This window comes from Salmo salar, chromosome 14 (genome assembly GCF_965601325.2).
Source record: "Salmo salar chromosome 14, fSalSal1, whole genome shotgun sequence".
NCBI lineage: Eukaryota > Metazoa > Chordata > Actinopteri > Salmoniformes > Salmonidae > Salmo > Salmo salar.
Window position 1 is genome coordinate 63667675 of NC_138304.1, and position 16205 is coordinate 63683879.

Here is a 16205-nt window from a genome sequence, read left to right on the forward strand (position 1 = left end):
TGAGGTAACAACCGATGACTCTTCCAAAAGTGACATGCCGTCACCACCCGATGAAGACCTGTACAATGTCGCCGAACCATATCCTGGTTTCCATGCACAGGTAATACAACTACTGTCGGAGGCTGATGCTCTTGTCAATGACACTGAACGCCATCAGTTGAGAGAATTGTTAAATAAACACAGTGAGATCTGGTCGACAGACTCGCTGGATTGCGGGGTTACGGGTATCCATGTGGTGCGTATTCCTACGCCACCCGGAGCAACTCCTACGTTTGTTAGACAATACAAAATCCCGCTCGCAGCATACGCAGCAGTACAAGAGATTATCGATTCCTTATTAGCTAAACGGATAATCAGGGAATGTAACAGTACGTACAGCGCTCCCGTGTGGCCCGTTCTGAAACCAACGGGTAAATGGCGTCTTACCATTGACTATAGACAACTCAACAAACTGGTTCCGTTGTCTCGTTGGCAAATGACACAGCTCGACCAAGAGTTGCCAAAGGTGGCAAACGCCAAGTACTTCTCCACCGTCGACGTGGCAAATGGTTTCTGGACCATGACAGTCGACCCGCGTGACCAACACAAGTTGGCTTTCTCTTTCTCGAACAAGCTCTTCACGTTCAATCGTTGCCCAGTCGGGTATGCGAACTCCCCCTCAGAGTTCAACATCTTCCTGCACAAGGCGATGCCAGACGCAGCCTCTAGGGGGACGATAATTTACATGGACGACGTTCTCATGAGCAGTGAGACTTGGTCACATCACCTCAATGAAATGGACCACGTTCTCACCCAACTCGGGACTGCAGGGGCTAAGTTGGCCATCATGAAAGGACAATGGTGCAGGACCAAGGTAAACTACGTTGGGCTTCTGGTGGGTGCCGAGGGCATCCTGCCACAGTCTAACCGAATCCAAGCAGTCCGCAACATCAAAACACCTACAAACCTTCACGAGGTGCGCAGCTTCTTGGGAGTATGTAATTACTCCCGTCAATTCATCGAAAACTACGCCGACTTGTCAAAACCGTTGACTCACCTTCTTCAGAAAGACACCCCATTCGTTTGGGATGCCACTCACAACGAAGCGGTGGCTTCCTTGAAAAACCTGCTTTGCGAGGCACCCTGCCTGGTATACCCCAACAAAGACAAGACATTCTTTTTGGAAGTCGGTTTCTCAGAGCACTGCCTTAGCGCTGGGTTGTACCAAAAATACGACCAAGACAAACGTGTGGTTGCTTACGCGAGCAAAACACTCAACCCCGCCGAACACAAATACTCAGACTGCGAAAAAGCGCTGCTGTCGACAGTCTGGGCAATCAAACACTTCACCAGTTATGTCGGTGGACAAAAGGTGATCATAGAAACATGTCACCAGCCTGTGACTTTTCTGAAAAGCCAACGAATCCGTGAGGGTGCTGTACACAACAGCAGGATAGCGGCTTGGCTCATGACGCTGCAGAGCCATGATGTAGTAATCAACTACGCAAAAGAAAAAAACCTGCCTTTGGGCAGTGCTTTGGCGGTGTGTCAACACTGTGGTGACGATGAAACCGACTCCGGACCACCCCCGCGTGACATCGCTCCGCCATTGCCTTCGAACCATCACTATTTCGAAGAGAACGTGTGTCTCGACATGCCGATGGCATTTGTAGATGGCTGTTCTTACCGCCATCTAGACCACTTGCAAGCTGGGGTGGGATTGGTATGGCACAACGACATTCCGTGCAAACCACTTCAATTTCAGCTCGGCAACAAGACCAGCCAGTTTGCAGAAGTGGCTGGCGTGCTGATCACCCTGCAAACAGCGGTAAAACACGAATTGGCAGAACTGGCGATCTGCACCGACTCAAACTACGCGAGACTCACCTTCTTATGCCACTTGCCGTTTTGGAAACAAAAGCACATGACTACTTCAAGTGGTAAAGAGGTGAAACACAAAGAGCTCATTCTAGCTTGTGATGACCTCATCACCAAACACGACATACAGGTGGCCCCACTGGACGGGGCCACACGAGATTGTGGTGAAGCTATCACCTGTAGCTTACAAGATCAAAATCAGCAAAGGTCGACAAAACGCCACATTAAAGTAGGTCCACCGGAACCAAATCAAGTTGTACACTCCCCCCATGGGAATAGAAGGGGTGCTAGCCAGCACCGAATAGATAAAAACCCTAGCAAAACCAGAGGTACTAAGAAAATTCTTAAGTACCCTCAGCTGATCCCTTCCAGGAGACCAGTACGTTGCACCTAATATCTTTTATTCTCTTCCCAGCTACCAGATATACATCTGTTGTCACTAGTGATATCGTCCTGCGCTGTACTGATTAAAAATAAGAAAAACAGAAAAATAGTTGTCAAAACAATTTTTGTTTACGAATACAAATAACTGAAATAATCCAACAATCTCTGATTATGCGTTTCTGTAGGATGGAGTTCCTTTGGATGATCCTGACACTCTGCGCCCTGGTCAAAACCAACCCAGCAGACGTAATCACGAACGGACCCCCTACCGGAATCGTTCTCCGCGACGATCCAGGACTCCTCATAACTAACTGCAGAGTACCCACGCAGAGGGTATATGTCCGCCTAGATGCAGAGAATGTGTACCGCCAACACATTCCACCTGCGGCGCATTTGAGTTGGGCCGGGGCTGACTGGACCAGCCAGGCAATTAAGCATGCCCAGCTAGACACTGCCCATATGTTGGCCCAACTCCAAAAGTTCACAGTAACACAGTCAGAACTAGCTGAGCGCAGGCGAGAAAAACGATTCGTCGGGGCGCTACTATCGATAGGGGCAGCCGTAGGGTCACTATTTGCCCTAGGTACCACTGCTGTCAACGCAGTCAGTCTAGCCACAGTCAAGAGGAATGTTAGGGAGATTACTGAAGAGATGCCACTTATCCAGCAGCAGATGAAGGCACAGGCCCTTAGGTTGCAACATGTGGGAAAGTCTCTCCAGGACACTATTCTGGTGGTCAACACACACGCTACTCTCCTGAACAAAACTATCCTGTCTGTAGGAAAGCTAGCAGAGGTCATGAACCATGACTATGCCCATGTCCAATTGGTTCGATTGTTACTGGAGGATTTTCTCCGTGAAGTTAGCTCTTCTATGGACCACTTGGCCATGAATAGAATCCCCTCATATCTAGTGCCCCTCTCAATGGTGCACGACATATTGACCTCAGCTACTTCAACCACGATAAGGCCGTTACAGTCACATTTGGCCTATAGTCTGGGGTCGGCCATCCCAATACACGTTGATGTTGATCGTAATGAAGTGGGTTTTCTACTGACGCTGCCGGTTGTTGAACTGGAGAATATCTATAGATTGAAAACGGTTCTCAATGTAGGATTTTGGCGCGACAGTACCCACGTAAAGATTGCCACGCCCCCAGTTGTAGCTTACCAGGAAAACAACCCAGATTTCTATCTCACCCCTAACCTGCTAATGTGTACTCTAACCAAAGATGTCCACTACCTTTGTCCTAGCAAACCATTTGTCAGGGATAACACAGAACGTCTTTGTGGTATTAAAGCTATCACCAGCGAAGAACGCTGTAGAGCCAAACTAACAGCCAGGGATGGGGCCACCACCACACAAGTGGAGGTGGTAGGGAACCGATGGTTGGTCAACACACCGTTCGCGTCCACCACTATGACTTACGAACGCCATGACTCCATCACCCAATTGAACCTCCCCAACCAGACTGTTTTTGTTACGGTACCAGAGGGGGCGATTATTCACGTAGACGACCTCGCTCTATACCACCTTCCCGACGACCGGATAGACACAGAGATTGAAATGCCGGACGCTTTTGCTAAACGTTCCCTTGAGTTACCACAAGCCATTCAATACCAAATCCAGTACGAGGGACCCATGACTGTTGATCTTAACGTACTGGATGAGGCACTGTTAGTCGACCCGACTGACTACAGACCAAAAGATTGGTCTGTCGCCCGCTCTTGGACGGTGCCGGACAGTATCCTGACTGTGACTATGATCCTTGGTCTCATTTCCCTTGGCGTGTGCACCTACTACGTACACAGGCGCACACGTGCAATGGAAGACCTAATGAGGTCTTATACTAGGATCACCCGTGGGACGGAAGCGATCCCGATTTTTGGAAAGTTGGCAATGGATCCGGAAACCCTCATACAGGGCCCAGTCCCAGCCTCCTCTCTCAAACTCGCTAGGTCAGCCCAGTAATGTCCCTAATGTAAGCTTTGGCCTTCAGGGGCCAAGTTTTTCCAAGTGCCTTAACTACCCACCTGCAAGTAGGATCACCCTAGACATGACATTAGATACAATGCCATGATAGAGCTATTTAGCCAAGACCTTGGACATATATAGAACATAGTCCATATTAGATGATTAAGGTGTGGTAGACATATTTTGTATACTTTTATGTTTTTATTCCAATTTTTCGTTTCATTACCTTTGACACTTAGGAAGCCTTAGAGCCAAGACGCCGCTCGTTTGGGGAGGAAATGTAATGATGTATTGCCTGAGTGTTGTGCGTTATTAACGTCTGCCAAGTTACTGCCTAGGTCCACTAGCCGGGATAACCGGACGACAGGCCGGAACACAGAGCCACTGCCAGACCTCCTAGGTCCATTCTGGTGGTGATCCACAGCTTGCGGAAAGCCTACCAGGGTGAACCACCAAAGGGGGGGGGCTGCTCTGATGATCCACAGACCAGGACATCCGATGGTCATTCTTATGGTGGGTTGCAACATGCAGAATCCTTCCAAGTTGAACCTACCAGAGGGGGACTGTCATGACTGTCCTGATCAGGTCAGGGTACAGGAGACCACCACCCTACAGATTATCTCCCAAACCCCCAACAGAGGAGGAGAGATCTAGGGGTCTGAAGATGTGGGGGGTTTTATGACACCTCACGCCCATAATAAACCTTAGGCCACTGAGAAATTCCTTTGTCCTCTCACTATGGAGAACTGGCCTCAGAACATTAAAACATGCAATAAAGGGACTTTGGAACAATGGTTTCCGTCAGCCACAATGGTGGTCAGCATGGCTGACAAATGAACCCAAATGTATATTTCTCTCGTGTACTTTCTTGGTTTCTCTCTCTTTTAAATCCCCATTTTGGGTAACACGCGCCATAGTGTGTTGGCCCGTTATACTAAGTCCTAATCAATAGCTAGACTGTGTTTTGTGTATGTGTATTTTTATCATCATTTTAGCTTGCTAGTAAATAAATAATCAACTAAGATTGGTGTGGTAAACTCATTGGTGAAGCACGGGTCCGTGCAGATTCCCGGAATATGCGACGTTCAGAATGAGACTGTAGAAGAAATTGATTAATTTAGCGACTGTTGTAAAATCGATATTCTGATATCCTTTGAGTTAATTTGGGAAATAGAAACTCAATCAAAATACTGTTCCCATGGTGCCCCAGGTTGATGAGTTAATAATTGCTTGATCCATTGCTTAATTCATTTAATCACGCAATTATAAACCGTTAATCATTCGATGAGCAACAGTCGTCACATTAACTAAAACAACGTCACGACACCAGTAATAGTCTGGCCCCAATAAGCACGGGGAGTTGGCTTGCGGCCCAATCCAGGCCCCGCCAAACTACCCGTGTGCCCCCCCAAAAAAAATATTGGGGCTGCCTATCCGGCTTAAATGCCAACCGTGTACCCAAGTAAATGTCCCGGTCTTTATTACACTTTCTCCGTTCCTCTCTTGACTTCTCAACCTGTTTCCATGGCAGGGTCTTGTCCCCTGCCATTATCTCCTCGCATGTCCACGATGTCCTCCACTCATTTTTCTCCCTGGTCCAGAATCCTTCCTCCTCCTGGGCCCGCTGCTTGGTTTGGTGGGAGGTTCTGTAACGGTCGTCGTGAGGAATGGACCAAGGTGCAGCGGGTTGAGTGCTCATAATTAAACTTTTAATGTGAACACTTATAACCAACAAAACAAGAAAACGATGAACGCCGAATAACAGTCTTGAAGGCAACATACAGCAATACAAGAACAACCTCCCACAAACACATACCTATTTATAGGACTCTCAATCAGAGGCAACTAGAAAACACCTGCCTCCAATTGAGAGTCCACACCCCAATTACCTACACATAGAAATAGACTAAACTAGATAGAACATAGAAATACATAAACATAGAACAGTGACCAAAAACCCCGGAACACATAAATCAACTACCCCTCTACATAGACACACACCCCGAACCACATAAACCAAATACCCCCTGCCACGTCCTCACCAAACTACAATAACAAATAACCCCTATACTGGTCAGGACGTGACAAAGACAGCATATGATTAATATATTACAGTGCTGCTACATTTAATATTCTCTCAGTTAATAATCACAATTACATAATAGTGTCTCTCGCGGTGTCTCCTGACTGGCCTTGCGCCCCCAGTTGGCCCGAAGGTTATCTTAAGAGCGAGTGAGGTGCGTTGACGGGACTGGGGATTGGCATCCTCTCTCACATCAAAATATACCTGCAGACGAGAGACATATGGAGAGAGAGATAGCATGATTAAGTATTTTTTTTAATTAATTGTATTATTATTATTTATTTTACTTTCAATCTTGTTTCATTGCTGCATGTCCCCAACTTGCTCGAGAGGCGAAGGTCGAGTCATGTGTCCTCCGAAATATGACCCGCCAAACTGCTCTTCTTAAGACCCGCCTGCTTAACCCGGAAGCCGCCCGGGTCTGTAGTGGCGCCTCTAGCACTGTGATGCAGTGCCTTAGACCGCCTCGCCACTCGGGAGGCCATCCTTGTGTTCTTTTTCATTCTAACACTATCTGTCATCATAATTATCAGAAGGTGAAATGCAAGCTTGACCTTGGATTCATTAACACTGGGACTACTACATCTCTATCTATATTCAATGCAAAGCATCTCTTTAATAATACTTCCTGTTGACCCGACCAAGTGACCTCTCACCTCTGATCATGCTGTGCCATCTATGTAGCCAGTTCAGATGCGGGAGGTGTTCACCAACACAGCTGATATAACATAGAGCAGTGGTTCCCACTTTTTATAGTCCCGTACCCCTTCAAACATTCAACCTCCAGCTGCGTACCCCCTTTAGCACCAGGGACAGCGCACTTTCAAATGTTGTTTTTTTGACATCATTGAAAGCCTGCCGCACACACACTATATGATACATTTATTAAACATAAGAATGAGTGTGAGTTTTTGTCACAACCCGGCTCGTGGGAAGTGACAAAGAGATTTTATAGGACCAGGGCACAAATAACAATATAATAACAATCAATAATTTTGCTCTTTATTTAGTCATCTTACATAAAAAACCTTATTTGACCCTCTCTCGGTCCGAAGGCGCCGGGTGGACGGTTGCTAGGTAGAGCTCCAGTTGTAAGAGGAAACCCTGACATTGTGTAGCCGTCCCATCATACTCCCTAGGGAGGGCCAGACGAATCCCACTGGGACCAGGTGAAAGAATGGTGAGTAGTGGAGACCTTGGTTGCGCTGGCGGAGGCGCTGGAGGGCCTCCCTTTCTCTCCCAGCGATCCATAGTCCGTAGGACGCGATCCATGGTGGCACCGAGATGATGGAGCATCGCCGCTTGCTCCTGGATGCGCTCCTCGACCCCAATAACAGGGGTATCTGCTCCTGCTGACTCCATGACGACTGATGTGTGTTTTTGTCAGGCGGTGGGTGTAGCTGGTGCATGAAGTCAGGCGCAGGAGAGCAGAGATGAGTGAACAACGCACTTTACTATAGAAAATAGCATAAAGTAACAAAACCAATGTGCGAACAATAATGGTTGCCATATAACACGGGTGAACACAGCACCCGGAATAAACCAGCCGGAAACGTACCGACCCTAACAATAAACAAACACACACAAAGACATGGGGGAAACAGAGGGTTAAATACATGACCAGTAATTGGGAAATGAAAACCAGGTGTGTGAGAAACATAGACAAAACCAATGGAAAATGAAAAGTGGACAGCGATGGCTAGAAGACCGGAGACGTCGACCGCCGAGCGCTGCCCAAACAAGGAGAGGAACCGACCTCGGCGGAAGTCGTGACAGTCTTAAAACCTCTTATGGAAAGACGTTCCGCTAGCGGAACGCCTCACCAATATCCAATGGTAGCGCCTGGCGCGAAATACGAAAAACCTTAAAAATGCTATAATTTCAATTTCTCAAACATATGACTATTTTACACCATTTGAAAGATAAGACTCTCCTTTATCTAACCACATTGTCCGATTTCAAAAAGGCTTTACAGCGAAAGCAAAACATTAGATTATGTCAGGAGAGTACCCAGCCAGAAATAATCACACACCCATTTTTCAAGCTAGCATATATGTCACAAAAACCAAAACCACAGCTAAATGCAGCACTAACCTTTGATGATCTTCATCAGATGACACTCCTAGAACATTATGTTGTACAATACATGCATGTTTTGTTCAATCAAGTTCATATTTATATCAAAAAACAGCTTTTTACGTTAGCATGTTTTGTTCAGAACTAGCATACCCACCGAAAACTTCCGGTGAATTTACTAAATTACTCACGATTAACATTCACAAAATACATAACAATTATTTTAAGAATTATAGATACAGAACTTCTTTATGCAATCGCGGTGTCAGTTTTAGCTTTTCGGTGAAAGCACATGTTGCAATATTCTGAGTAGATAGCCCGGCCATCACGGCTAGCTAATTTGACACCCACCAAGTTTGGCCCTCACCAAACTCAGATTTACTATAAGAATGAAGAACAGCAAAGGTAATCCAATTTTTCTTATAGTAAATCTGAGTTTGGTGAGGGCCAAACTTGGTGGGTGTCAAATTAGCTAGCCGTGATGGCCGGGCTATCTACTCAGAATATTGCAACATGTGCTTTCACCGAAAAGCTAAAACTGACACCGCGATTGCATAAAGAAGTTCTGTATCTATAATTCTTAAAATAATTGTTATGTATTTTGTGAATGTTAATCGTGAGTAATTTAGTAAATTCACCGGAAGTTTTCGGTGGCCCATTCATCGCCATTTTACCTGTTGTTGTTGTCTTAGCTGATTAGCTGTTGTTGTCTTACCCGTTGTTGTCTTAGCTAGCTCTCCCAATCAACACCTGTGATTTGCTCTATACCTCGCTTTATGTCTCTCTCTAACGTCAATATGCATTGTATACTGTTGTTTAGGATAGTTATCATTGTTTTAGTTCACTAGTCCCACTCAACATGCCTCGGATGCCTCTTTTGTCCCACCTCCCACACATGCGGTGACCTCACCCAGCATGGCTGGTGCGTCCAGAGATGCAACCCCTCTTATCGTCACTCAATCCCTAGGTTTACCTCCACTGTACCCGCTCCCTACCATACCCCTGTCTGTACATTGTGTACATCCTACCACGCCCAGAAATCTGCTCCTTTTATTCTCTGTCTCCAACGCACTAGACGACCAGTTTTGATAGCCTTTAGCTGTACCCGCATCCTACTCCTCCTCTGTTCCTCTGGTGATGTGGAGGTTAACCCAGGCCCTGATTATCCCCAGGCACTCTCATTTGTTGACTTCTGTAACCATAAAAGCCTTGGTTTCATGCATGTAAACATCAGAAGCTCCTCCCTAAGTTTGTTTTACTCACTACTTTAGCACACTCCGCCAACCCTGATGTCCTTGCCGTGTCTGAATCCTGGCTTGGGAAGGCCACCAAAAATTCTGAGATTTCCATCCCCAACTACAACATTTTCCATCAAGATAGAACTGCCAAAGGGGAAGGAGTTGCAATCTACTGCAGAGGATAGCCTGCAAAGTTCTATCATACTATCCAGGTCTATGCCCAAACAGTTTGAGAATACAATTTTAAAAATGAATCTCTCCAGAAATAAGCTTCTCACTGTTATAGACCCCCCTCAGCTCCCTGCTGTGCCCTGGGCACCATATGAGAATTGATTGCACCCCATCTATCTTCAGAGTTCCTTCTGTTAGGTGACCTAAACTGGGATATGCTTAACACCCCGGTAGTCCTACAATCTAAGCTAGATGCCCTCAATCTCACACAAATTATCAAGGAACCCACCAGGTACAACCCTAAATCCGTAAACATGGGCAGCCTCATAGATATTATCCTGATCAACTTAGCCTCCAAATACACCTCTGATGTTTTCAATCAGGATCTCAGCAATCCCTGCCTCATTGCCTGCATCCGTTATGGGTCCGCGGTCAAATGACCACCCCTCATCACTGTCAAACGCTCCCTAAAACACTTCTGCGAGCAGGCCTTTCTAATCGACCTGCCCTGGGTATCCTGGAAGGATATTGACCTCAGTCAAGGATGCCTGGTCGTTCTTTAAAAGTAATTTCCTCACCATCTTAAATAAGCATGCCCCTTTCAAAAAATGTAGAACTAAGAACAGATATAGCCCTTGGTTCACTCAAGACCTGACTGCCCTTGACCAGCACAAAAACATCCTGTGGCGGACTGCACTAGCATTGAATAGTCCCCGCGATATGCAACTTTTTAGGGAAGTCAGGAACCAATACACGTAGTCAGAAAGCAAAGGCTAGCTTTTTCAAATAGAAATTTGCATCCTGTAGCCCTAACTCCAAAAAGTAGTTGGACACTGTAAAGTCCATGGAGAATAAGAGCACCTCGACCCAGCTGTCCACTACTGTCATGTATTTTGGTCAGGACGTGGCAGAGTATGTCTGTGTATGTGTGTTCTGGGTGTTTTGTTTCTATGTTGGTCTGTGTGGCTCCCGATCAGGGACAGCTGGTTATCGTTGTTCCTGATTGGGAGTCATATATTTAGGAGTATGTTTGTCACTTGGGTTTGTGGGTTGTTGAGCTAGCACTGCTATTCTTTTTGTTTGTAGTAGGCTGGTAGCCTGTCGTGAGTTTCGTGTTTATTGTTTTCCTGTTTATACTTTGCTTTAATTTATTAAACAGATGAGTATCCACATTTCGCCTGCTGCAGTTTGGTCTATTCAACATGGCTGCAATTATGACAGAACAATCCACCACAACAAGACCAAGCAGCGGAAGAAGGAGAAGAGGAACACTGACTATATGGACTATGGTGAAGAATGGACTTGGGAAGAGATTTTGGACGGGGCTGGACCTTGGCACCAGGCTGGGGAATACCGTCGCCCACAGGAGGAGTTGGAAGAAGCTAAGGCAGAGAGGCGGCGATATGAGGCCAGGGACGCGCTGGCGAGGAAGCCGGAGAGGCACCCCTAAGAATTTTTTTTTAGGGGGGCATACGGGTAGTTTGGCTAGGCCTAAGAAGAGCCATAAGCCAGCTACCCGTGAGTATATGGAGGAGCGTATGAGGTGGAGGGCGCCGTGTTTCGCTGAGGTGCGCACTATCTCGCCCATACGCATGCACAGTTCGGTGCGCGCCATTCCAGCCCCTCGCAGATGCCGTGCTAGAGTGGGCATCCAGCCTGGTAGGAGGATGCCTGCGCAGCGCGTCTGGTCGCCGGTACGCCTCCTAGGACCAGGCTACCATACTCCCGCTCTACGCACGGCAACCATCAGGCCCCTGCACAGCCCAGTTCGCCCTGTACCAGCACCCCGCTCGTACAGGGCTGCTAGTTCCATCCAGCCAGGACGGGTTGTGCAGGCGGTGCGGTCAAGGCCACCTGTGCGCCTCCATGGCCCAGTCTTTCCGGTTCCCGCCTCTCGTGCTAACCCGGAAGTGGGTACTTCCAGTCTGGCACGACCAGTACCAGCAACCCGGACCAAGCTTCCCATTAGTCGGCCTAGTCCTATTCAGCCTGTTCCCGCTCCTCGCACTAGTCCTGGGGTGCGTGTATCCAGCCTGGTACCTCCTCTACCAGCCCCACGCATCAGGCGTCCAGTGTGTCAGCCCAGCTTCGAGAGCTCGGCACCAGTGTGCAGTCCAGAGTATCCGGCACCAGTGTGCAGTCCAGAGTATCCGGCACCAGTGTGCAGTCCAGAGTATCCGGCACCAGTGTCTAGTCCGGAACCGAGGGAGCCTGCCTGTGACCCGGAACCGGGGGAGCCTGCCTGTGACCCGGAACCGGGGGAGCCTGCCTGTGACCCGGAACCGAAGGAGCCTGCCTGTGACCCGGAACCAAAGGAGTCTGCCTGTGACCCGGAACCGAAGGAGTCTGCCTATGACCCGGAACCGAAGGGGTCTGCCTGTGACCCGGAACCGAGGGAGTCTGCCTATGACCCGGAACCGAAGGGGTCTGCCTGTGACCCGGAACCGAGGGAGTCTGCCTGCGAACCGGAACCCAATGAGTCTGCCTACAGCGTTGACCGGAAGGAGTATGCCTACGACCTGGAATGGAAGGAGTCTGCCCATGATCCACAACGGAGTGAGTCTGTCTACGACCCGGAATCCAATGAGTCTGCCTACAACCTGGAGGGCAGTAGGCCGGAACCAGAGCCACCTCCAGGATAGGTGGGTTGGGGAGGGGGGGTGTAGCACAGTGCCGTCGTTGACGGCAGCCACCCTCCCTTCCCTCCCTCATTGTTTAGGGGGTATTTGTTTTTGCTTTGTTGTGGTAGTGGGGATTTTTGTTTATTTTTAGGTGCATTCAGGGTATGCACCTTTAGGGGGGGTACTGTCGCGTCCTGACCAGCAGAGGGTGTAGTTGTGTAGTATTTTGGTCAGGACGTGGCAGAGTGTGTATGTGTGTTCTGGGTGTTTTGTTTCTATGTTGGTCTGTGTGGCTCCCAATCAGGGACAGCTGGTTATCGTTGTTCCTGATTGGGAGTCATATATTTAGGAGTATGTTTGTCACTTGGGTTTGTGGGTTGTTGAGCTAGCACTGCTATTCTGTTTGTTTGTAGTAGCCTGTTAGCCTGTCGTGAGTTTCGTGTTTATTGTTTTCCTGTGTATACTTTGCTTTAATTTATTAAAAAGATGAGTATCCACATTTCGCCTGCTGCAGTTTGGTCTATTCAACACGGCTGCAATTATGACAACTACACTGAGGCTAGGAAACACTGTCACCACCGATAAATCCACGATAATCGATCATTTCAATAAGCATTTCTCTACGGCTGGCCAGGATTTCATGGCTACCCAAACCCCGGCCAATAGCTCAGCACCCCCCACAGCTACTTTCCCAAGCCTCCCCAGCTTCTCCTTCATCCAATTGCAGATAGCGGATGTGCTGAAAGAGCTGCAAAACTCTGTTTTTCACAATTTCTGACATTTAATCCTAGTAAAAATTCCCTGTTTTAGGTCAGTTAGGATCACCACTTTATTTTAAGAATGTGAAATGTCAGAAAAATAGTAGAGAATGATTTATTTCAGCTTTTAATTCCTTCATCACATTCCCAGTGGGTCAGAAGTTTACATACACTCAATTAGTATTTGGTAGCATTGCCTTTATATTGTTTAACTTGGGTCCAACGTTTTGAGTAGCCTTCCACAAGTTTAAATGTATTTTGTTAAGCTGTATGTAAACTTCCGACTTCAACTGTAGAATTACAGTTCATGTAAGGAAATCAATTGAAATAAATTCATTAAGCCCTAATCTATGTATTTCACATGACTGGGAATACAGATATGCATCTGTTGGTCACAGATACCTTTTTTTTTTTAAAGGTAGGGGCTTGGATCAAAAAAACATTCAGTATCTGGTGTGACTACCATTTGCCTCATGAAACACGACATAGCTCACTCACATAGAGTTAATGAGGCTATTGATTGTGGCCTGTGGGATTTTCTGGATATTGGCGTGAACAGGAACACGCTGTCATACATTTCAATCCAGAGCATCCCAAACATGCTCAATGGGCGACATGTCTGGTGACTATGCAGGCCATGGAATAATTGGGACATTTTTGTCTTCCAGGAATTGTGTACAGATACTTGCAACATGGGGCCCTGCATTATTATGCTGAAACATGAGGTGATGGCAGCGGATGAATGGCACGACAATAGGCCTCAGGATCTTGTCACGGTATCTCTGTGCATTCAAACGGCCATTGATAAATTGCAATTGTGTTCAATGTCCATAGCTTATGCCTGCCATTACGATAACCACACTGCCACCATGGGGCATTCTGTTCACAATGCTGACATCAGTAAACCACTCACCCACACAAAGCCATACATGCTGCCTGCCATCTGCCCGGTGCAGATGAAACCGGGATTCATCCTTGAAGAGCACACTTCTCCAGCATGCCAGTGGCCATCGAAGGTTATCATTTACCCACTGAAGTCAGTTACGACGCCGAACTGCAGTCAGGTCAAGACCCTGGTGAGGACGACGAGCTCACAGATGAGCTTCCCTGAGATGGTTTCTGACAGTTTGTGCAAAAATTCTTCAGTTGTGCATAGGGCTGTTATGGTGACCATATTACCACCACACTCACTAGTCATGACCACAGTCAAATTCCACGTGACCGTTTAGTCATGGTAACTAGGCTTTTCCCAGCTCTGATGCTGCTGATGGTCATTAGTAGCCTACCAAACTTTATAACTGCCTGGTACTCAGCACTCTATTGTCCCTCTAATCACTCTGACATCAATGCAAATGTATTCTAAAATTAAATCAAACACTTCATGAGAGCCAATGAGCTCATGTTGCGTAATATTTGGCATACATGGCGTGAGTTCCAAGTTTGGAGAAGATACTTTTAACCATTAAAATCCACCTTTATAATAAACCATTACATGTCTAATCATATTTGTGGTCCTTTATGAAAATTGTGTTTTCCTGCTAATTGATTGTATGTAGTAACATTCGCGCTTATAGCCTACTGCCATGTGCACATTGCTGTGCTTATAATGTGAAGAAATAGCCTTATAGTTGATCAACATTTTAAGCTAAACGTTCTGATCTGTTGCTTTAGCCTAATTGCTTTTAAAAGTTTGATGCGAGTGGTTGTATTAATTTGGGAATATTTCTTTGTTGCACAGATGGACAAGTTGACCAATAGAATAGGTCAACTTTTGTACTATGGGGGATAGTAGATTGACATAGGCTAGTGCTTTTGCTGTTCGTTAGACTTACTCATTGTGTTGGCTGACAAAGTAAATGTGGACAGTTCTTCTAACATCTTCAGTATGAGCCTCAGAATTCGATAAGAAGGACTGGTGCAGTTGTGTTCACTTGTAGCCTACTTCGGAGATGAAATAGAGGCCTGTAAGAAGAACCGGCATTGGCTTATAAGAATTTAGGCATCTGAGAGAGTCATGTGAGTGAGAGGTGCTTCGGGAACACACAGTCGGGAGATGGGAATTATAATTATTATATTCAGCCCAAGGGCACAACAGCCACTTGCCGCAAAAGGCATGTATTTTTTTAGGGAGTATTGTGGCCACACTAGGGCGATGCTGCTGGGAAATTTGAGACATTACTAAGTGCTTGTCAAATTGTGAATGAGAGACTGATGACATGTCTGCAGGCTGTGCAAGAAACAAAGCAGAGCTCATGCCTTGCATGCAACTTTTTTCAAATCATCATTAGAGTCGCATCATGCAGCCTTAGAATGTATTAAAAATCAAAACATATAGCCCAACATTTGTATCACAACAAAAGTTAAGAGGAGGATCTGTTTCTTTGTTAACCACTCAACACAGAATAGCCACATATGGGCACTCAGAAATAGTTTGGAGAAAATATCCTTTCTATTTTATTCAGCTATGTTCAGTTGTATTCTTCATACTATAAAATAATATAAAGAATGTCACAGAATTCTAAGAAAATCTTGCCCACAGCCATATAGCACAGCCAGATCAGGGCCTAACATAAGGACAACTCAGAGTATGCTATTCTTTTCTTCTGAAATAGACTACATTTCCTTCATATCATGTTTCTTTAGACCTGTCTAAAATATACAATGGATTTATTGTGATTTGTAGGCTATATTAAATTGATTTATTAGACTATTTAAAATGTATATATTCCAAATGTCTGCATCAGTGGTTTGTTGGCCAGGAGATGCTAAATGTGTTTATGTTAATTAACGGTCAATTACCATGAGACCTGCAGTTATTTGCTTAACAATCACCAGCTGACTAAATGTAATGTCCGCAACACAGCCTTAGTTGTGCAAACCCACAGTTTCATCAGCTGTTCGGGTGGCTGGTCTCAGACGATCCCGCAGGTGAAGAAGCCGGATGTGGAGGTCCTGGGCTGGCATGGGTACACGTGGTCTGCGGTTGTGAGGCCGGTTGGACACACTGACAAATTCTCTAAAATAACGTTGGAGGCGGCTTATG